Source organism: Hemicordylus capensis, chromosome 3 (genome assembly GCF_027244095.1).
Source record: "Hemicordylus capensis ecotype Gifberg chromosome 3, rHemCap1.1.pri, whole genome shotgun sequence".
NCBI lineage: Eukaryota > Metazoa > Chordata > Lepidosauria > Squamata > Cordylidae > Hemicordylus > Hemicordylus capensis.
The window spans coordinates 155,319,257-155,342,978 of NC_069659.1; the positions used below are offsets into that span (position 1 = coordinate 155,319,257).

A 23,722-nucleotide genomic window follows, 5' to 3' on the forward strand; every position below is an offset into this window, starting at 1 on the left:
TCAGAAAAGTCCAAATACCTGCTTTTGGATACATTCAAGATAAATAGCAGTTTCAGTGGGAGGAAGCAATTCAGATTTGGATGGCAATATGGGAGGAGAGGGCTAACACCTGCAGTCCCAATCAAATCACACATATACACATCCAAAACTTTTATTAGATCCAGGAGGGATGTCAATGGCAGATTCCTTCCTAGAGCTATAAACAGCTTCAGGCCAGGGGTATAGCTATAATTGAACAAAGGGCCAACCAGCTGAGTGACAGCTTGCTCTTCACTCTCCCCCTCCTGCCTCTCCAAAGAGGAATGTAGGGAAGTGGGGAGGTAAAGGTCCACTTTCACTTTTTGTCCCAGGGCCTACTTCAACCTTGCCATTCCTCTGCTTCAAACAGGGATGGGATTTTCATTGGGATTGTAATCCCAAAGATTTAACCTCCAATACTGCAGTCCCAATCCAGCAGCTGCTATTATAAAATGGGGGGGGGGATACACAAGAGAAAATGATGTGATTAAATCCGCATCTAATTTGACCCTCCACGGCAGTATCAATGAGCCCCCCTAGGGAATAATGACCTCTGACTTCCAGGGCAGAACTACATACTTTCTCGGCCAGCCATAGTTCCCAATCCCCACTTGATGTGATAACATGAGTTTGGGGCCAGGGCTCACTTCCAGGGAAGGATCGTTGGCAGGGCTCTACCCATGCCTGCCAATCCTCCTCTGGGAGCAGCATTTCCCCCAGTGGGTCTTCTGGTTTTGGAACTTGGCGGGGGCGGGGGATATACATTACAGACTACATTAAACAAATATATGAATGTATTACTTTGTAGGGCTGATGAGAAAGTTTTGTATTATCTCCATATTACAAAGTGAGGCTAAGGCTCATAATGGTGGCTTTTCTTAAAATGTTACATGACCAGTGCAGAAGCTGGAAAACTTAAGGAAAGGAACCGAAGGGGGGGGGGAGTACAAAGCAACTTAAATGCTTCATTATACAAAACTACTAATAAAAATGTGAACTATCGTGCATTCAGTGTAACACTTGAACAGGGGCTTTCTCAGTTGAAAGCCAGTTTTAAATGAATACTATATTGCCGCTGCATCCAATATACAGTACTTCATATGGCTTTCAGTTATATTCATACAAGTATATCTGTCTTTGTCACAATTTCAAAACATTCTGTCAATTTTAGATAAATATAGTACATTAAAAAAAATACAACTGAAATGTCTTTCCAAGTAACTATATGGCAATACCGTTTGAGGCACATGTTAGGAGTATTCTATACATACAGTAGAATAAGGGAATAGAAAGTTAAAATGGATAACACCACTCTAGTCCATAAGATTTCTGAATGCTCCTTTACATCAAAAACTCCCAGCAAATTAAAAAAAAGAAAGCAGCCTAGCAGGCACAGAGCTGACCTAGAACCTTTCTTGTTACTGTGACAGTTTCATATTGGCAGGAATGTTTTTCTCATGGGAAACATCAAACATTGTTCCTTCCACCTTTGTCTGAAGTGGTGCAGAACATTCTGCCTCCTCATTCTTCTGCATGTGTAGAGACCTAACTCAGGTGTTGCATGTTTGCTAATGGTCAGCAATGAGTCAAAATATAAATTTGAGACAAGCAGACAAAAAGAATTCTGCTAACTGAGCAAAGAGGTACCTTCTTAAAGCGGTGATTATCTTTATTTAGCAGGGAGAGAGCAACTGGCCTTATTCATCCCCAGCACCGCATCCCTCCAGTGGCTGTTGCTGGTGTCTATCTTATATTTCTTTTTTAAGATTGTGAGCCCTTTGGGGACAGGGAGCCATCTTTATGTGTTTATTTTTATATCTACATAAACCGCTTTGGGAACTTTTGTTGAAAAGTGGTATATAAATATTTGTCGTATTCGTATAAGAGTGTTTTCTTTGATGGCACATAATTAAAAAGTTTTCTTCTGGATCCTACCAGAGAGTTATTGTAATTCAATACATTGTCCTGTTTGTCACAGGAGTATCTGATGGAGTTCTGCTGTCATTACAAGCTGAAAACCCCCGCCGCCACAAAACATTCCTTAACATGCTGAAAACAATGCAGCATGTTAAGGAATGATTGCCCTCCCCTCTATACATGGCTCTGAAAGTGGACACACTATGCAGAGTCAGGGCCAACATTTTGTAGCCACATGCTTTGCTTGTAGAATGTTCCAGATGCAAACCTCTCCAACAAAACACTGAGGTAGCAGCACCTAGAAAGACCTTGGGCTGCAGCTGAAACCCTCATATCATTAGGGCAGATGTTACGAAGCAGGATGGACCATTGGTTTGACTGAGTGTATATAGATCCTGCTATTGTATTCTCATAGTTACATGCTGCCTATATGTTTTTCCCTGTTCATGTGAAGCGGTCAGTGATATTATCCATTGTGTGAAACATTCACTCAGTAGTGGCTGGTATGGGTGAGATGGGGAGGATATGCAGGTGCATTCCTGCTCTTCTCTCCCTGCCCCTGCTGCCTCAGGAGAGGAGAGCTGGTCTTGTGGTAGCAAGCATGACTTGTCCCCATAGCTAAGCAGGGTCTGCCCTGGTTGCATCTGAATGGGAGACTTGATGTGTGAGCACCGCAAGATATTCCCCTCAGGGGATGAAGCCGCTCTGGGAAGAGCAGAAGGTTTCAAGTTCCCTCCCTGGCTTCTCCAAGATAGGGCTGAGAGAGATTCCTGCCTGCAACCTTGGAGAAGCTGCTGCCAGTCTGTGAAGACAATACTGAGCTAGATAGACCAATGGTCTGACTCAGTATATGGCAGTTTCCTATGTTCACATACTGCCTCGGAGGATCTCTCCAAACTGGGTGAGTGGGCCACATGCTAGGGATAATTAGGAAGGGGATTGAAAATAAAAATGCTCTCCCCCTTTGGGAGGTTTGCCTGAAAAGCGGTATATAAAGGCTAAACAAACAAACAAACAAACAAACAAACAAATCTATGGTGCAGACACATTTGCAGTATTGGGTGCAGTTCAACTGTATACAGTTCTTGTTGTCACCATACCTTAAGAAGAACATTGTAGAACTAGAAAAGGTGCAGAAAAAGACAAAAGATGAACAGGGGCCTGGACCACCTTGCTTATGAGGCAAGGCTACAGCATTTGAGGCTTTTTAGTTTGGAAAAGAGGCAACTACAGGAAGACATGATAAAGGTGTATACAATTATGCATGGAGCAGAGAGTGTGGACACAATGTTCTACAACACTAGAACCAGAGATCATCCCATGAAACTGATGGCCTGGAAAAAAGAAGTACATTTTCACACAGTGCATAATTAATCTATGGAATTTTCTGCCACAGGATGGCAGGGAAGGTGATGGCCACTAGCTTGAATGGCTTTAAAAGGGGCTTGGACAAATCATGGAGGACTGGTCTATAAGCAGCTACTAGTCTGGTGGCTATAGGCCACCTCCAGCCTCTGAGGCAAAATACCAGTTGCAGGAGATCAACAGCAGGAGAGAGGGCATGCCCTGCCCTCACCTCTTGCCAGTGGGGTTCTCAGAGACATCTGGTGGGCCACAGGATGCTGGACTAGATAGGCCTTGTGCCTGATCCAGCAGGGCTGGGCTGTTCATGTTATTATTCCTTGTCGCTACCACTGTGGGGTCAACCCTTGGTGTGTGGGCTCGTTATTCACCTGGGAGTTATTCACACTTGGCTTCAGACTTCGGGGTAAATGTTGAGCAAAGCCACTTCGAAGTACACTCACAGCATTAAGGGAAGCAGCCCCTACCCTCTGCTCTAAGTTTTCTTTTGAAACAAGTCCACATGTAGGTGTCTGTGTTTTCCTTCTAGCCAAGGGGGGCGGGGGATTACTGAAAAGCTATACCTGTATTTCTGAAGAGAGCATATCTCTTATCATGCTAATGAGTCTACATCTATGGCTCTCTCTGTTTGCTCTGGTATTTTCGGGAAAAAGTAGCTTAAAACCAGCATTTTAAAAATCTGGAAATACCTTGTGATAAGCTAGAATTCACAAGACAAAACCCGACTTGTATGTGGAGTGGGTCCAAGGATCTTGACAGGACTTCAAAGTAAGTTTGGCTGGTGTGTGAATGCACACACTCTCTCCCGAAGGAGATTCAGGGCAGAAGCCCTGTGTGTAAAGCCTCCTGTTTCTCCAACCAGGTAAATAACCAGTCCATGCAGCTGTGGTTAACACTGCAGCGGACAAGACAAGGAAGAATGTGGTGCTGGGGTCGGGATAGGCGAGTGGAAATGAGCCACACATGCAGCTCATTTACTGCCTACTCCCATCCCACCTGTACTGGCCGCTACTGCAGTCATCCCTAAATGTCCATCGCATCTCTCTCCCTTGTTGGAAATCTTACCTGACCATTTCAGTTCAATGATGATATGTGATGCCAGATGTAAATACTTGAAAAGCCAATTAAGTTTTAATTGTTCTCCAAACAGGGACCTCTCTTTGGTACATTATTCTTAAAAATACCAGATAAGGGCAGCCAACATTTCATCTACAACAAGGTGTCCAGAACAGGGGAATAGGGATGTGAAAACAGGTTCGATGTCAAACAGGTCTGACATCAAACCTGTTCGATTTGATGGTCTGGTATCGAACGGAATACCCCCGGTTTGGTTTGGTACCAGACCGGATCTCCCTGGCTGTTTGCGGCGGCGGGTGTGTGTGTGTGTGTGTCACAATCTTTCTAAAATTTATTTATTTATTTATTTATTTTGTACTTACCCCTTCTGGGGGGCTTTTCCAACGCTGCGGCAGGGTTGTATCTGGGGGTTCCTCCCCCACCAGCCTCCATTATGTTCTAAATCACCCTGTTCATGTGGCCTTTGGCCCGTTCCGGGTCTCACTCCATTGTTGCAGCCATTTTGGAAGTCGCCGTGCATGCCCAATGGGCCTCTGCTTATCTGAGGCCACGCAGAGGCCCACTGATCATGCACAGCGACCTCCAAAATGACCGCTGTGTTGGGGTGAGGAATAGAACAGGCCAAATACTGCCCAAATAGTGTGATTTACAACATCATGAACGCTGGCAGGTAGAGGAGGAACCTCCGGAGATGCCCCATGTCCTCAGAGAAGATTGTGCACATCCCTACAGGGCAACATTGAAGTGAGGGTTTTCCAGCCGTGCAATGGGAAAGGTTGTGACTGTGGAATACTGTCTTTCTCAAATCATCTAAAGGAACAGAATCACGGTTGCAAATGGAACACGGTCAACTTATGCTACTGTTTGTAAATCAACATAGATTTCCTAGCTTTGTTTTCAGTCCTGTCCGTTCTGTAAGCATTTTTATTGCCACTGTCTCTTTCCTTATTAGGCATTTTGTGTCGTTAGCAATTGTTAAATAATGAAGAGGTGTCTGTAACCAAATCTTCCAGGGACTATTTGTCTTGATACCCCTGATATTGGATCTAAGAGGTGTTTCAAAAAGCATTTGATCTTATCCCCTGTAACAATGATTCATTTTGTGAAGTTATATCATTTCCAATTAAGCATTACATGTAGCGATGATGATTTGGTTCCCTGCAGCTTTGAGTTCCATTAGAGATTCAATTATTAAAAACAGGGTGAAGCTTAATTAAATAAACTTAATTAAAAATAAATTAACCCTTATTTCACGGAACAGCCTGAAAGTTCCGTTGCATCAAAGAGACAAAGGCATATACAATGCCTGTAATGTTACTCTGTGTGAAAAATGCCATTGAATGTCAGGTTTACTTGTGTTTTAAATTAGGAGTTTTGCCAGCCTGGAAAAATAAACAATTGCTTGTCTGTTAACAGGACTCTGTTTAACAACTGGCTCTAGGACAAATATGAATTATTTTATACTGATTGGCTAAGTTGATGTGATTGAATAGAGTATTTGGATGATCAGGAATCCAGGACTAAACACTTTGCAGTCCAGCTTCCCTGAGGGAATGGATATTTTCCCATCTGGCTAGGATGAAAACCTCATTGGGGGCAGACTGAGGACTGGGGAGGCGGGGGGACCATGGACAAAGACAGTCTGAGGAACCCGGAAGCTCAGATGCAAGGAAACAGGATGAAGAATAGGCAATGGATTGAGAAAAAGAAATCTAAAGAATATTAATGGTAGGCTTTTTCATGACTTGAAGCCATAGCTCAGTCACAGAGTACAGGATGTGCATGCAGAAGGTTTCAGATTCAGTTCCCGTCATCTCCAGGTATGGCTGGAAAAGACTGAAGAGCTGCTGTGCTGACATCACTGAGCGAGATAGTTCAATGGTCTGACTTGTGCTGAGGTAGTGTTACATGCTCATATGATAGTTCCTGATGAAAACTGTTTAAAGTGCTCCATTTGAATGATGCTGGAGTGTTTACCTCAAAAACATGTTTGCTTCTGACAGTATCTATACTATCTCCAGTATAATAAATTGGAGGCGCTGAGGCAACTTTGTGAAGAGATGAGGCTGGGGCCTTTGAAGAAGAAGCATAGGAGCCCTAGCTTTATCTGACTGTGTACAAATTAGATAAATAAAATAAAGTAGTCTGGAATCATGTACAACAATTTTAGAATGCTATGACAGTACAGTAGCCTCTCCTCTGAGGTAAAATTATAGCTGAAGATACTGTGGTAGCAAAGTTCCTTCAAGAAGTTAGTGAGCCCTTTCTCACGGTCACTGAGAAGGGTTTGGCGGTGGGAGGCAGGGAAGGTTGCTGAAACTTCCCTTCCCTGCAGATGATTCCTCTATCCTTTCTGGGTAGGCAGATAACTAGCCCAGATGATTGCTGACTGCCCCTGGCAGCACGGAATGTTGAGGGCTGGGACGTATTGTCCTGACGCCCAGAAATCCCACAATGCACTGTGTGAGTGCATGGTGCATTGTGGGGATTCCCCTGGCACCAGTCAGGTGCCCCACAGTCTCTCAACGCTGGCTGCAAACAGCTGGTGCTGACAGAAGATCACAAAAACGGGGCTAAGGGAGTGCTCGCTCCATTAACCCCATTTAAGAGACGGGCTCTGTAGACAGGTTTGCCGCTGCGGCGCCAGGCGCATAACAATGATAGGGAAAGGGGAGACAGTTGTCTGGGGGCCCCACTGCCTGGAGGGGCACCCCAGAGGCACCTCACGTGACTCCCCATTGCCTCCTGCCCAGCCCCAAGGCCCCTCAGCCACTTGCCCTGTTTGCCGTCTCTCCAGCTTGTTCTCCTGGCCTGCTTAACCCAGACCAGCATTTGCCAGGTAGAGTGTGAACTCGTTTTTGTGGTTACCTTTCCTGCCCCCCACCCCCCAATATATAGGGATCTGCTTGCCATAGGGCTTGGATATGGGGGGGGAGGGACCGAGAAGTCTCTGAATATTTATTTTGAAACAGCTTGGAAAATTTGCTGACTTAAAAAAAACTATCTAAAAAGTCCTATAAGTGGCTTGTTTCATGGCAGAAAATTGCAAAAACTTCTGGAACAGTATTTTATTAATTTTATTTATTCATTCATTCATTTATAAATGCACTTATGTTCAAGATGTTTTGCAGTCCAGAAGGTCTGAGTGAGAACTGTGAAGCATGTGTGGTGCTTTTATTTTATTTTATTTTTCTTGTGTGTGAACTGCTCCCCAATAACTTGCAGGGACTTCAGGGTAAATCTGGCCAACATGTGAATGCAGCACCTCCATTCCAGAGGAGATGTGTGTTAAAGGGCTTTAAAAGTCTCCTGTGAAAAACCTCCTGGAATCAAACTTGACTGAATTTGTTCAGAATTCTGAGAAAACAAACATAGGCTCACCCTGCATGGTTGAAAGTCTCCTTTGCTAATCTGCAGCGAGGGGCCCATTTTAATAATTCATCTTTCTAGTGTGTTCTAGGCATTAAAAGTAATACAAATGTATAGTACTCAATGTATATCACTATATATTGTGACGTGTGTGTGTATTCAGTGAAATGTATTTGCAGGCAGCATACTTATTTTGGAATATCAGACTTAAATCCTTGGGGGCCTGGGGTGTGCGGAGGCCCTGGACTTGGGGGGGGGCATTTTAAAATCTTGTCTCTGGGCCCACTCCAACCTTGCTACGCCCCTGTGCGGCGCCATCAGCGGCCACTCGCCTCCTGCTGTTTCTCATGCACAGCCAAGACTGGGCTTGGCTGCCTTAGCCCATAAGAACAGCCTCAGTATCTTTCTTCAAATATTTATGCACACTTATTTGGGCTGAGGTCCTATTGAAAGTGCCGAGATTTACTCCTGACTAAAGCTCAGTACAGTTGGGCTGCCCACATTTTCTTTAAAAAAATTATTCATATGCAGAGTTGACCGTTCATATGATTAATCAAGATTCCTTAATAAGGTAACAGCTCTAAATAATAAAACAGTTGTGCCTTGCTTATAAGTGGCCTTCCTCTTTTAATGTCCTAGTCAGAATTGGGAAGGAAAGGGGGTGAAAGGGGGAAAGAAAATTATTTCTCTTTTATTTTCTTTTTATTCTCCAGGCAGCAGATTCAGACTTGAGATTTTTCTTATCACCTTGTGGCTTTTTAAAAATCCTATTGGACAGAAAAAAGTGACATTCCAGAGTGTTTTCTGAGCCAAAGTTTTAGGGAACACTTAGGATCATAGGAACATAGGAAGCTGCCATATACTGAGTCAGACCATTGGTATATCTAGCTCAGTATTGTCTTCACAGACTGGCAGCGGCTTCTCCAAGGTTGCAGGCAGGAATCTCTCTCAGCTCTATCTTGGAGAAGCCAGGGAGGGAACTTGGAAGCTAGATGCTCTTCCCAGAGCGGCTCCGTCCTCTGAGGGGAATATCTTACTGTGCTCACACTTCTAGTCTCCCATCCATATGCAACCAGGACAGACCCTGCTTAGCTAAGGGGACAAGTCATGCTTGCTACCACAAGACCAGCTCTCCTCTCTTCAGTAAGTAATTGCATAACAGTCTTATGTTGCACCTCATTCTTTTTTGTTAGTATTTAATCCCCCCCCCGCCCCAGTAATTACAGTGGGATTGTTTGTTTCAGGGCTTGACAAATCCCAGGCACCAAGGAGCCATGGCACCTGGAAATGCAACTATGGTGCACAGATTAGGATATTCAGAGGCAGAGTTATTTAATAAAATTGTTATTTGAACAGGAAGACGCGTTTGTGTTCTATGTGACTGTAAAGGGGATAATGTCTGTCACTAAGTGGTAATCATGTCAAGTGTCCAGAAAACTGGCGCTGGAAGGGGCATGGGAGGCAAGTACCCCCTCAGACAAGTACTGTATTTTCATGCATAGTCCCCACCCATGGCAACGGCCCGCACCTGCCCAAAGCGTGCCCCTCAGAAGGATCCTTGTAGAAAGCCAATTTGAAATCCCGCACCCAGCTGTTCTCTTTCGGGATTTTTGCAAAGCAGGTGCGAGCAGCAGCAGAAGCCTCAGCAGCCTCCAGGGAGGGAGCGGGGGGTGCGGCAGGGGCACGTGGAGTTGGTCGGAGGATGTGGAAGCCATGTTGCCTCCTTGCAAACAAGAAAACAAGACCCAGAACAACTGAAGTGGCAGGGAGAGAAATGTTTGTTTATTTGTTTGGGGGAGAAGGAGAGTGGGGAACAAGGGCGGTGGCGGGGAGAGAAATGTTTATGCTTAGGAAAACAGCCCACACCCTTTTAAGTCCCCACCCTACCCACTACCATTTGTAAAAAAACAGTATTACCCACGGGTTCTTGGTGGAAAAATATAATAGCTCCCCTACTACCTGCCCATTTCTATTTCAGAACTCTGAGCCAGCGTGGTGTAGTGGTTAGAGTGCTGGACTAGGACCAGGGAGACCCGAGTTCAAATCCCCATTCAGCCATGAAAGTAGCTGGGTGACTCTGGGCCAGTCACTTCTCTCTCAGCCAAACTACTTCACAGGGTTGTTGTGAGGAGAAAAGTATGTAGTACACTGCTCTGGGCTCCTTGGAGGAAGAGTGGGATATAAAATGTAAATAATAATAATAATGATAACAACAACAACATGGGACACAGATTGCCTACCCAGAAATGCATTTTGCCGCTTCTGTGCCCCCCGCTAAACATTTTTTTCTAGTGCCACCACTGAGTGTCCATGGTCTGGCTCCTAAATGTTTGGGCTGGCTCTTAGATCTGAAGAGAATTTGTCAAGACTTGGTTTGTTTGTACATGGATTCCTCCATATTTCAATGAATGCAGGGGGCAGATATCTAGTGCCACCTACATGAGACCAGTGTTCTCTCTAACAGAGATTCCCAGATGCTGTTGACAAAGAATCCCATCATCTCCAGCTGCAATGGCTTCTGGCTGGGGATTATGGGAACTGTGGTCCACAACATCTGTGAATCACTAGAAGAGACATTAAGTAGCTTTAGATTTCATGAGGTCAGCCTGCAGGATGGCATGGAGAACTGGAAATGAGAACTGTGATGAGATCCTCAATAGACACACTGGCTGACATCCTGACTAATGAAGTACTGGTGCAATGGGAGAAGAACCAGTGTAGCACCAATACTTGTGAAGAATTCTAGACTAAAACTGCATTATTGATAGTGTGTGAGAGAATTTAACAAATTCCCCTTCCCCTGGGAGCTCTCTGTGTCACTCTAAAATATGTCCCTGAGGGTTGTGTGATAGAGATGTGCTTGGAACTGGCAGGGGCAACTCAAATGTGGAGGGGGGGGTACCTTTAAGGATGTTTCCCCTGTCAGCGCTGCAGTTTAAAAGGGTCCAGCGGGGTGGTAGTGTACCTCCCTGCTGCTCCACTGCCTCCTCAGACTGGAAGTGACTGGAAGTACTCAGCACATGGGCGCACGGTGTGTGCGGGTGCATGCATGGTGGACCACAAATGAGCAAGTATGATGTTCGCACATGCACCCACCATGCACATGCACACTGGGTACTTCCAGTCACTTCCTGTCTGAGGAGGCAATGCGGCAGCAGGGAGGTACGCTGCCACCCCATGAGGAAAGAGGAAAAGGGAAAATTTACCCTCACCACTGTGCCATTAGTGGAGATGAAACCATGGGCGGAGCTGGGGGGGCAGCCAGGGCACGTGCCCTAGGCGCCACTGAGGGGGGGTGCCATGCAAGTTCCTGCCATCCCAACCCCATTGCCCACCTTCCCAGGGCCCCTCAGCCACTTGCCATCCTGCTTGCCTTGCCCTCCGGCTCCAGCCTAGATTCGGTGTGGCCTAGGATCTGCGAGGCCTGCAAACTGCAGAGCTCTTCTCTCCCGGCCTCTCAGCTGATCGGCGGGTGGGCAGGGCTTCCAGAGAGGCCTCTGAGTAGGCATCCCTGACGCCTGAAATTGGCAGTCCCAAACCAAGCCAGGAAGGAGGCAGGCAGAGTTCTCTGCAGCAGAAGACCCTCTGCCCAGACTATCCAGCACAGTTTTTGCCAGGTAGACTGTGAATTCCTTTTTGTAGTTACCCCCCCCCCCAATCCCGGGTATATAGGGATCTGCTTGCCATAGGGCTTTGATATGGGGGGGGGAGACTCTGAATATTTAATTTAAAACAGATTGAAAAATGTGCTGGCTTTAAAAACAAAAACTATCTAAAAAGGCCTATAAGTGGCTTGTTTCATGGCAGAAAATTACAAAAACTTCTGGAAGTTGGAACAAACAATATTATATTCATTTATTCATTCATTCATTCATAAATGCACTTGTGTTCAAGTTGTTTTGCAACCCAAAAGGTCTGAGTGAAAACTGTGAACCATGTGCTGTGCTTTTATTTTATTTTTCTTGCATGTGAACTGCTCCCCAATAACTCACAGGGACTTCAGGGTAAATCAGGCCAACATGTGAATGCAGCACCTCCATTCCAGAGGAGATGTGTCTTTTTTTAAAAAGAGCTTTAAAAGCCTCGTGTGAAAAACCTCCTGGAATCAAACTTTGCTGAATTTGTTCAGAATTCTGAGAAAACATACATAGGCTCACACTCCATGGTTGAAAATCTCCTTTGCTAATCTGCAGCGAGGGGGCCATTTTAATAATTAGTGTTTGTAGTGTGTTCTGGGCATTAAAAGTAGCACAAATATATAGTACTCAATGTATATCACTATATATTGTGAAGTGTGCGTGTGTATATTCAGTGAAATGTATTTCCAGGCAGCATACTTATTTTGAAATATCAGACTTAAATCCTTGGGGGCCTGGGATGTGTGGAGGCCCTGGACTTTGAGGGGCTGGAGGCCCATTTTAAAATCTAATCTCTGGGCCCATTCCAACCTTGCTATGCCCCTGGCAGAACAGATACATATGTATTGATCACTACACATGGGTTTCTGCACAGAAGAAACTTCCATGTAGGAAAAGTGTCTCTTGTAAATTGACCCTGAATTTTCCATCCATGACTGAGATATCTGAGAGTTAGAGTCAATAATAAAAGAACAGCACACTGCTTGTGACAGGAGAGAATTACAATGACTTCTTAGTCTGGCAGGGGCTGGTTTTGGCCCTGGCAGAACTTGGCTGTCTGCTCCTGTTGCAAATTCCTCTGTCCAGTGTGGCAAACTCATGTATCTTCCTCCCTCCTGGTGTCAAAGCAAGCACTAGTGTGGTGAATGCACATATACCCCATCATGAGCCAACAGTCATCACAAGACAAAGGCTGGCAGGAATCATTCACTGGTTTATAGACTCCCCCCCCACCACCACCACCACCACCTTCTTCTTCCCTTATTTTGCTAGTGGCTATTTGGACAGATGATCCTCTAGGACAAAGTCATGTTTTTTAAAAAGCATGAGATGAGACAGAGAAAATGACACTTGGAATCCTCACATAACTCCTGACTGTTATTCTCAATCTTTTACAGAGATGGCTCATGTTTTCAGGTTTTGATCAACAACCATGTCTAGATGGTACAGTGTTCCTTTTAACAGGGATTTCCAGATATTGTTGACTACAAGTCCCATCATTCCTGCTTGGACAGGCGCGCAATTTCAGTGCTTGCCCTAGGCGCTATTTTCCCTAGATACACCTCTGGATGAAACACTGGTGCTTTTCCCATTGCACCAGTGCATCATTAATCAGGATGTCAGCCACAGACCCCTGGTGGTTACCACTGAGAATGGGCAGGATTGTGCAAGTAACCATTGCACATGTGCAGAGATTTTCTAGTCTTGCCAAAACTGTTATTTATTTACAAGATTTTTTATGTGCCATTCCTATATGAATCCATGGAGGCTTACAACAGAATTCTCCGTAAGACCAAACAACGCCATACAATACAATAACACATTATAAAATAGAATAGAACAAAATTAAATACAATAACCTCTAAGATCATAAGAAAGTTGAATAAAACCATTTTTCCAGTCCCCCGACCTCTTTGGATATTTTGTCTGAGCAGCAAACCTCCAACTTCACTTCAAAATATTGCTTTAGGGAAAATATAGCAGCCGCCCAGACATGAAGTTATTTTCCAGGACTATACTGTGAAAAGAAAGCAAAGGGTAATGATACTGCTCAGTAATATATGTTTGTATGTGAACATTTCCATGTGTCAAAATACATATATCATCTTATATTTTGGTTCTGTGCCCAGTTATTAGAGCTGAAAAGAAATGTGCAAATATTCAATATAAACATCACAATTCAAATTTGGATTGCCAATTTATTTCTTTATTTGTTTGTTTGTTACTTTTCTACACTGCCCCCATCCAACAGATCTGGGTAGTTTACAAACCAAAATAAAATATAGTCATTCAAAAATCAAACTTAAAACCATAAAATCTACAGGGGCTGAAGCAGCAAGGTAGGCAACTGGAGCGCAAGCAGAGAAAGACAGATTACGACATAGAGCACATTTAAAGATCTATGCTGAGGCAATACAGGCGACAAAGAAGTGGTTGTTTTCTGCCCGTATTGCATCTGTGAGTTCACATCCAGCAGAGTTGTTCAGGGTTGTGAGGGGGCTAGTATGTGCCTCCCTTCCTTGAATCAGAATTTGGAACTATAAGTTAACCGCTGTGATGTGTTTAAAGAATTTTTTGCAGATAAAATCTCTTGGATTCATGCCGACTTAGATGGAGACTCCACAATTAATTCGATGTCTGAACTGGAGGTGTCCAGCAACTCTTCTTATGTGGTTTGACTGGATCGTTTTCAGTTTGTGACTCCTGAGGACGTGGACAAGCTGCTAGGAATGGTGAGGCCTACCACTTGTTCTCTTGACCCTTGTCCAACATGGCTTGTTCTATCTAGCAGGGAGGTTGTTGTAGGAGGCCTGGTAGAAATCATAAATGCTTCTCTGAGGGAGGGCAGGATGCCTCCTTGTCTTAAGGAGACAATTATTAGACCTCTTCTTAAGAAACCTGCATTAGATCCCTCAGAGTTGAGCAACTATAGGCCTGTTTCCAACCTCCCATGGCTGGGCAAGGTAATTGAGAGGGTGGTGGCCTCTCAGCTCCAGGCGATCTTCGTTGAAACTGATTATCTAGACCCATTTCAAACTGGCTTTCGGGTGGGCTAAGGGGTGGAGACTGCCTTGGTTGGCCTGATGGATGATCTCCAATTGGGAATTGACAGAGGAAGGTCCTCTGTTGGTCCTTTTGGATCTGTCGGCGGCTTTCCATACTATCGACCATAGTATCCTTCTGGAACGTCTGAGAGTGTTGGGGGTGAGAGGCACTGTTTTACAGTGGTTCTGCTCCTACCTCTTGGACAGATTCCAGCTGGCGTCGATTGGAGACGGTTGCTCTTCGAAATCTGAGCTTAAGTATGTTGTCCCACAAGGCTCCATACTTTCTCCAATGCTCTTTAACATCTACATGAAACCGCTGGGAGAGATCATCAGGGGATTTGGAGCTGGGTGTTATCAGTATGCTGATGACACCCATATCTACTTCTCCATGTCAACTTCTTCAAGAGATGGCATAACTTCCCTAAATGCTTGCCTGGAAGCAGTAATGGGCTGGATGAGGGAGAATAGACTGAAGCTGAATCCAAATAAGACAGAGGTACTTATTGTGCGGGCTCAGAACGACAGAGATGATTTTGATCTCCCTGTTCTGGATGGGGTCACACTTCCCCAAAAGTACTGTAACAGGTTCACAGTCTGGGAGTACTTCTGGATGCAAACCTCTCCCTGGTTTCTCAGGTTGAGGAGGTGGCCAGAGGTGCTTTCTATCAGCTCTGGCTGATATGCCAGCTGCGTCCGTTTCTTGAGATGAACGACCTCAAAACAGTGGTACCTCCAGACTTGACATCTGCAATGCGCTCTGTGTGGGGCTGCCTTTGTACGAAGTCCAGAAGCTTCAGTTGGTACAGAATGCAGCGGCCAGGTTGGTCTCTGGGTCATCTCAGAGAGACCATATCACTCCTTTTTTGATAGAGTTACACTGGCTGCCAATAAGTTTCCAGGCAAAATACAAAGTGCAAGTTATAATTTATAAAGCCCTAAATGGCTTAGGCCCTGGGTATCTAAAAGAACGGCTTCTTCATTATGAGCCCCACTGCCCATTGAGGTCGCCCAGAGAGATCCGTCTCTAGTTGCCGCCAGCTCAGCTGGTGGCCACACAGGGACGAGCTTTCTCGGTTTCTGCTCTGAGACTGTGGAATGCACTTCCTACTGAGATACGATCCTCCCCATCTCTGACAATTTTTAGAAAACATTTGAAAACCCACCTCTTCACCCAAGCTTTTTCAGTTCCTTAAAATTTTAAGGTTTTAATTTGTAGGTGATTTTTGAATTGTTAAATTGTTTTAAGTGTTTGTATATATTTTAACTTGTTTTATGCTATTGTTAACCACCCAGAGACGAAAGTTTGGGGCAGTGTACAAATGTGATAGATAGATAGATAGATAGATAGATAGATAGATAGATAGATAGATAGATAGATAGATAACAGAATCTGAACAATTAAAACAGTTTAAAATAATTTAAACTATTAAAACAAAAAACCCTGGAAGGCCAGTCCAAACAAATAAGTCTTAAGGGCTCTTTTAAAGGCCAGTAATGTATTTAAACCACACATTTATGTGGGAAGTACATTCCACAACCCAGGAGCAGCTACTGAAAAAGCCTGGTCCCAAGTCACCACCAGATGCACTTATGGAAGCTGGAGAAGGACCTCCCCAGATGACCTAAACATGTGGTGGGGATCATACAGAAGAAGGTGTTCTCTAAGGAAACCTGGACCTAAGTCATTCAGGGCTTTACAGGTAATAATACTTTGTAAAACTTTGTATTATTACAAAGGTGGGGATCATACAGAAGAAGGTGTTCTCTAAGGAAACCTGGACCTAAGTAATTCAGGGCTTTACAGGTAATAATACTTTGTAAAACTTTGTATTATTACAAAGCACTTTGTATTTTTAATAATAATAATAATAATAATAATAATAATAATAATAATAATAATAATTATTATTATTATTATTATTATGTCCAGAAATGTATTGGCAGCCAGTGCAGCTGTTTAAGTATAGGCATAATGTGGTCTCTCTGGGTTGCCCCAGAGACCAATCTGGCTGTCACATTTTTATACTAACTGAAGCTCCCGAACTACATACAAAGGCAGTCCTATGTAGAGAGCACTGCAATAGTCAAGCCTGGAGGTTACCAACTGTTACACCACTGTTTTGAGATCATTCCCTTCAATGAATGGACCCAGCTATCTAATCAGCCAAAGCTCATAAAACTCACTCCTAGCCATAGCCTCCACCTGAGATACCAGCGTGAGGCCTGGATCTAAGCGCACTCCCAGACTGTGTATCTGTTCCTTCTGGGAGAGTGTAACCCCATCCAGAACAGGAAGAACTATCCCATCCCTCAAATTCCAGTTCGCCACAATGAGCACCTCCATCTTACTTGGATTCAGCTTCAATTTGTTATCCCTCATCCAGCCCATTACTGCCTTTAGGCAGGCATTTAGGGAATGAGTACCATTACCTGATGATGATGATGATGATGATGATGATGATGATGAGGAGGAGGAGGAGGAGGAGGAGGAGGAGGAGGAGAGAAATAGATTTGAGTGTCTTCAGCATACTGATAACACCCAGCACCAAATCTCCTAATGACCTTACCCAGTGGTTTCATGTGACATTAAAAAGCATTGGTGACAAAAAGGAGCCCTGAGGGAACCCATACAATATCTCCTGGTTTAAAGAGCATCTGCCACCAAGTGCCACCATCTGGAATCTACCCAAGAGATAGGAGTGGAACCACTGCAAAGCAGTGCCTCCTATCCCTAACTCCCCTTGACAATCCAGAAGGATACCATGGTTGATGGTATCGAAGCCACTGAGACATCTAAAAGAACCAGCAGTAACCAGTAATTAACTTTGAAATATTAAAACTATTGTTGTATGTGCAATTTTACCTCAAAAGTGCTTTAGAATTGTTGGGCTCTATTCATTTTTTTATAAAGGTTGTGGCTGGTCTAAATTATGTAAGCTCATAAATTTATCGTTGTTAAATACTAAATTCCATTGCACGTGGTTTGCCAAATACTACTTTGTTTATGAGACAGTTATACTGCCTACATCAACTTCAACTTAGAAATGGCAAATACTGAAGTTTAAATATATATGAAGGTATCAAATGTTCACCATAAACCCAGAAAGCACATACAGAATCTTCCACAAATCCAGTGATTCACTGATCAGGTGACATCAAAATTCAGAGTGGAGAATTTATTGGCGGGGGGGGAGGGATTTAGCTCACACATTAGATCCACCAAAGCCATGGAACTCAGCCAAGCAACACTAATGGTAGAATTGCACCTTTGTGTGTATATATGTGCTGCTAATGTTCGTGCCAAATACAGAATTCTCCTGCTGTTCTGTGTATCTCCAGCTTCATTATTTCAAAACTATTTTTTATGTTGTAGGGCATTTCTAAGACATAATTGGTAGTGATTCAGTCATGCCTTAGATTAGATCAAAAGATTAGAAGCTGTTTTATATTCCATCCAAGCTTTCCTTTAACTCCCAAGGTTATATTTAGCCTTTACAGCAGTTGTAGAGTTTTCCTATGCCCTGTTTTCTGCATAGCCATTTGTTCATCTTAACTAATGGTTAAGGAAAGGAAATTCACCTCTATGGATTCTAGGGATTGAAGCTCTGACTTTTGAGGATTAAGATATTTTGTGTGCAAAGGTCTTCTCATCTGCATTTTAAGTGTTTGCCCTGGGAACAACCCAAATTCCCAATAGTCCTCTAGACATTGCTATTCTAATACATTTGGAAGGATGGAAATTAACAACACGATGTCGTTTTTCATGGGTTTTGTTACAGCCGTGCATACTGTAGACAAAGCTACTAGCTACAAAAATATCTTGGATGTGAGAGAGTATCTGTGTTAGTCAGTCCTTAACAGTCACCTGAAGACTGATGTTGCTTCCTGGAGATTCCAGGCCAATCCAGGAGGGCTGGCAAATCTAGTCACTTCACATGTGAAACATCTAAGAGATTTTGAGGGAGACAAAAGAATCTTATTAAGACTATCGTCATTTCTCAGGGTACCCACCCCACCTGCCTGCAACATTCCTAGGTTGTTGCTGGATTTCAAAGTGATTTTTATTAAAACTAGTAACAGGTCATAGAAAGATTTCACAATCCTTTGTTCTAACTGTAGTTAGAAATTCCCATTGGGTTGCAGTTGGTCTTCAAACCAGCAGCACTTAGATAGCCGCACAGTGAAAGGCCCAAGGGGTGTGAGTTTGTCTCAGACTAAGACTTTGAGCAACAGTGGAGGCACAGAAAAAATATTGGGCTGGCACAGAAGGGGCGAAGTACATTTCCAGGGGTCAGAATTTGTCCCATAGGTCGGGTTTTTGCGAAGAAAAACTATGGTGTATTTCACATTAATGCACCCATCCTAAACATAAACAGACGTGAACTCCAGGAAAACTGTTCTCTCTATATACTAATACACACCCACACACACACGCGCGCCAAAAAATGACATAAAGGAATATTTTCACAATCACAAGTGTGCAGTTATAATGAAAAACTCTAAACAACCAGTAGTCAAACATTTTAACACTGACAAGCACAAACTGTCAGACTTGTCAATCACTTCAATAGAGATGCCATCAGATGCAGCAAAATTGGAAGCGAGAGAATATTTGGATCTATAAACTTGGGACATTAGTCCCAGGAGGCCTCAGCCTCAAAGACAGCACATGACATGTCAGCAGCAGCCAATCCTAGACTGCAGAACACTCCATCACAGATATTCTACAACTGTTACTGCAGCTACTGTACCCTTCCTACAACAACAGAGCTGAAGAAGGCAGAAACCAAAAGGTTGTGCCCATTGTATTTCTGTTTAGTTAATCAACAATACATTTATGTTATTCTTTTTGATTTACTCCATTCTTCAGGGATCCAGATAATGCTTGTATGGAATTCTGTTTGCAGCTTTAAAAATCATTGAAAGACAAATAGGGCACCTTAGGATGTAACGCAGAACCATGGGTCCAATGGACCCAAGGTTCCACACCCACTCCCCCTGCTCTCCCATCCAAATTCAGATGAGAAAGATAGCTCCCTCTCTGCAGTCACTGACTACAGAGAGGAGGGGGGAACTGGCTGCAGGGGCTTCCTTCTTTACTGAAGGACAGCCCCAGCAGCCAATAGCAGCCAGAGCGAGGGAGGAGCTACCTCCTTCAACTCTGGTTCCAAAGGGCGGAAACTGCAGTGCCAGAATCTGGATGTAACGCTTGCATTGCAGAAACAGAGATCCAGGATGTGGACCTTACTACAAACTGAAGGTGCAAATTACAGTTTGGGGACGGAAACCACGGGTCCATTTTAAAATAAAACTGCAGTTGTCCACATTTGGACGTGCAGTTTCCGAAACCGGTGGTCAAGGGACCTCCTGTTTCATGGTATGTGTGAATGTGGCCACTGAGCAGGTCCTGTAATGCGGGGTGGCAGAAGAGCAAGCTAGTTATCTGGGGGTTGCGGGAGTGCTAGCCCATTTCAGGTGCTTGTGCCTTCTCTCCTGTGCCATCAGCTCAGGTGTTCTTTTGCAAGCATTAGCAGACTGGGCTCCAGCAGGTTGAGGATGCCATCTAGACTGCAGTACTAGCCCACCTGAGCATTTGGTCAGTTGATCCTCAAGAGCCAGTCTCCATACACCGAACCCTATAAAGTTCCGACCACAGAGTTTCTTCTTCAGTCCAAGTGACTAATTGTGAATATGAGCTCTCTCTCTTGCCTGAATTCCTGCTTCCTTTTTCTGACTGCTCAGATTGCTACTTTGATCTCACATCTGTGCTGGGCCTCCAATCTTCTATTGCTACCTCAGATCTTAACCCTGCTATCTGATTTTGAATATGATTCTGCCTCTGGTCCTTCTAATCTCTGTCTGCATGGGAATTCAGCCTATTGCCAGGCCTTGACTATTCATCTGCCTCGGGTCTTCTTTGGACCTTAATCTCAGCCATGCTCCTGTCTCTACCCCCCTGAGCTGACAGAAAGCCTGGAACCTCAGAGCTGATCTCTGCTGAGGCTTGACAGGTAGATTATTCCAGAAACTAAAAATAATGGCTCACATGTTCCACAGTGTTATACATATGGAACAGGAGCTTTGTCCATGAAAGAGGCTGTTTTGGAGCTCAGCAAGATCATTTCTGAGCAGCCAAATGCACATGGACTGTGTGACAAAACCAGCATGTTTTTGCTACCATGAAAACTTCTTTGCTGCCACCATAAATCTCTCTTTAGTAGCTGGCTTTGGTATGAAACCACATAGATAACACACTCTTAATAAAGTAAATGGAATAACTTTTATTTTTATCATGCAAAATGATTATTTTTCTCCCTATCTTCCAAGTTGCATTTAATATGAACAAATTTACAAGGTGTCCCAGCTGTCTTCTGAATAAGTAGTTATGGCTGTGGCTTAAATGGAGACGATCCAGTCAGTCTTCTGAACCAAGAACATATGCCAATTTCCCCCTTTTATTTCAGGATTTCAACTTTACAACTCTCTGAAGCTATTCACACGATTGCTCAAAACCGGGCTATGGGAGCCCAGCCCGGTTTTGAGCAGTCGTGAGAACCACCAGGCTCACGGGCGAGCCCCGTGGTTCTCTGGCAGCTAGCCCTCCTAAAAAACCCTATCCCTAAATGATGTTAATGGAGTGGGCATTCCGTTAACCTTGTTCTTTTGATCGTGTGTCAGCCGCGGCTGCCTGCAGCCGTGGATGACACACTCGGGGTGAGGGGGAGAGGGCACTCCAGGAAGGCACCGTGCACTCACACCGGGTTTGGGGGACCAGGTTTGGGGGACACTCCCCTTCCCTCGGAGCTCCAAACAGAGCTGCAGCAGGATGTGGGAGCGCCCGGAGCAGTCGGTCATCTGGGCAGCCGATACGGCCGCCCAGCAACAAGGAACAGATCATGTGTAGTGAAAGCGGGCTAAGCCTGATCTCGCAGCACAAGCCCCATCTGGCACTTCACACTCTTCCCGTGGAAGCCCCCCAGTACGTTCTATCCTCAGAGGGGTCCCAGAGGCAGAGATCGACAGGTGAGGTGGGGGGAGAGACCCTCCCTCCCTCCCCACCCCACGGTTGCCCAATAAGTGTCAGTCTTTATACTTTTCCTGATAATAGGAAGCTTTAGCTTCTGTTCCTTTAACATCAGGCATCAGATCCTCACCTCAGAAATCTCTCAACATACTGCCTTGGGAAATCATCACTTTCCCTTCAGCACCTCCAGCTTTTCTCTTGGTGACCTCCACAACTTTACACTTTTTTTAGGCTTTCCTTTCTTCAGTACATCAGCTCTTCCCAGCTATCTTCAGGCTACAGTAAAGCTCTAACTGTAAGCCTCTAACAGTAAACCTATAACAACTCTGCCCCCAACAGTAACCTCACCATCCCAGTTGAAGCCACACCCTCTAGCACTGCTCCTAGCAACAGTTACCTGGTTACATTCCCTCCTAACAACATAGTAGTCAATGGGATAACTGTGGAACATGTGACTCAATATGGCTGCCAGGTTATAGAATTGGACCAATGGATGAATTCCATGCAAAAATGAAATCCCATTGCTGTTGCCACTTTAAAAAAACGGAGGGATGGTTGAGTATTGTCCGTGGTGGGTAGGAGATATTTGAACCATTTTACTTTGCACATATGGAAACTTAATTGGCTTAGGTGAGGTTCTTGTTTAAAAAAATCGTTAGTGGAGCTACTATGCAATGCCTATCTGCCATACTGCTTTATATATCTGACAGCTGCTCAATATTACCTCTTTATATACGGCTTCAAGATTGCTGTCTTTGGTGGACCCAAAATGATTTCTTGTTTCTTGATTTCTACTATCTGTTCTTTATCTGCTGGAGCGTCCTAGAGAATCAACTAATTTGTGAAAAGATCTGTCCAGAAGATTTAAGTGAGCAATTACAAGCACATTTGTCTTACTATAATTCTGACATGGTTTGCTGTTTCAGTGTCTAGCATTGCTCTTTCTCAGTCCACTACAAATAAAGCACCTAAATGTTTAACCATTATTGAATCACGATTCTCCATCTTATAGGAGATTGCTGGTGGCAGGAGAGGTGGAACTAGAGAGTGTGTAGATCACTTTGTCACTGTCTTTTAAAGAGCTGTGCCAAGAACATGTTTTTTTAATTATCTCCAGTAACATGAGTTACGTTATGATCAGAGCCTTTCATTGCCATGTGTGACAGAAGCAGTATGTCTCGCATTGGCATTGGTGGATGGCTGCTGATTGGAAAGTAGCTTCCCATTTAAAATTACATCCCTTGAAGTCCTGTCCAGGTCACCTCTCCCAACCTTTGTGGCCATATTCGATAGAAAAGAGGTGCTTAATATTGGAGGCACACTTCAACATAAGAACAGCCCTGCTGGATCAGGCCCAAAGCCTATCTAGTCCAGCACTGGGTTTTCCACAGTGACCCACCAGATGCCCCTCAGAAGCACACTGGCAAGAGGCGAGGGCATGCCCTCACTCTTGCTGTTGCTCCCCTGCAACTGGTATTTAGAGGCATGTTGCCTCTGAGACTGGAGGTGGCCTATAGCCACTAGACTAGTAGCCATTGATAGACCTGTCTTCCATGAATTTGTCTAGGCCCTTTTTAAAGCCAGCTAGTGGCCATCAACACATCCTGTGGCAGATAATTCAATAGATTAATGATGTTTATTGGCCTTCAGTTTCATGGGATGACCCCTGGTTCTAGTGTTGTTAGAGAGGGAGAAAAATATCTATCTCTCTCTCTCTCTATCCATTCTCTCTACTCCCTGCATAATTGTACACATCTCTATCTTGTCTCCCCATGGCTGCCTCTTTTCCAAACTAAAAAGCCCCAGATGCTGTAGCCTTGCCTTATAAGGAAGCTGCTCCAGGCCCCTGGTCATCTTGGTTGCCCTCTTCTGCACCTTCTCCAGTTCTACAATGTCCTTCTTAAGCTACAGTGACAAGAATTGTACGTAGAACAACAAATGTGGCCACACCATAGGTTTGTATAAGGACATTATAATATTAGTATTTTTATTTTCAGTCTCCTTCCTAATGATCTCTAGCATGGAATTGGCCTTTTTCACAGCTGCCACACACTGAATCCATACTTCCAATGTCCACCATGATCCCAAGATCTCTCTCCTTGCTATCCATGCAAACATTTCCAATATAAAAATTCAGTGGTTTCTGAACAAAGACAAAAAATCAGAACTTTAATATTCAACCAAGAATACAAGCATTAAAAAGTAAATCATTTTTATGCACACAGTAGTCAATAGGAACAGCATGAACTACTTTTAAGATGTATTCTGAT

At 44.1% G+C, this 23,722-nt stretch overlaps 1 long non-coding RNA gene across 1 annotated transcript; it reads right to left on the reverse strand.

Moving 5' to 3' along the window:
• Positions 1-13,075: 13,075 nt before the first annotated feature.
• On the reverse strand, positions 13,076-21,844 carry LOC128348832 (uncharacterized). The gene is made up of 3 exons (XR_008318365.1): positions 21,583-21,844; positions 18,294-18,374; positions 13,076-13,398 (listed from the first exon to the last, which is right to left on the reverse strand). It is a non-coding gene; the product is annotated as an uncharacterized LOC128348832 (long non-coding RNA).
• Between the last annotated feature and the right edge of the window lie 1,878 nt (positions 21,845-23,722).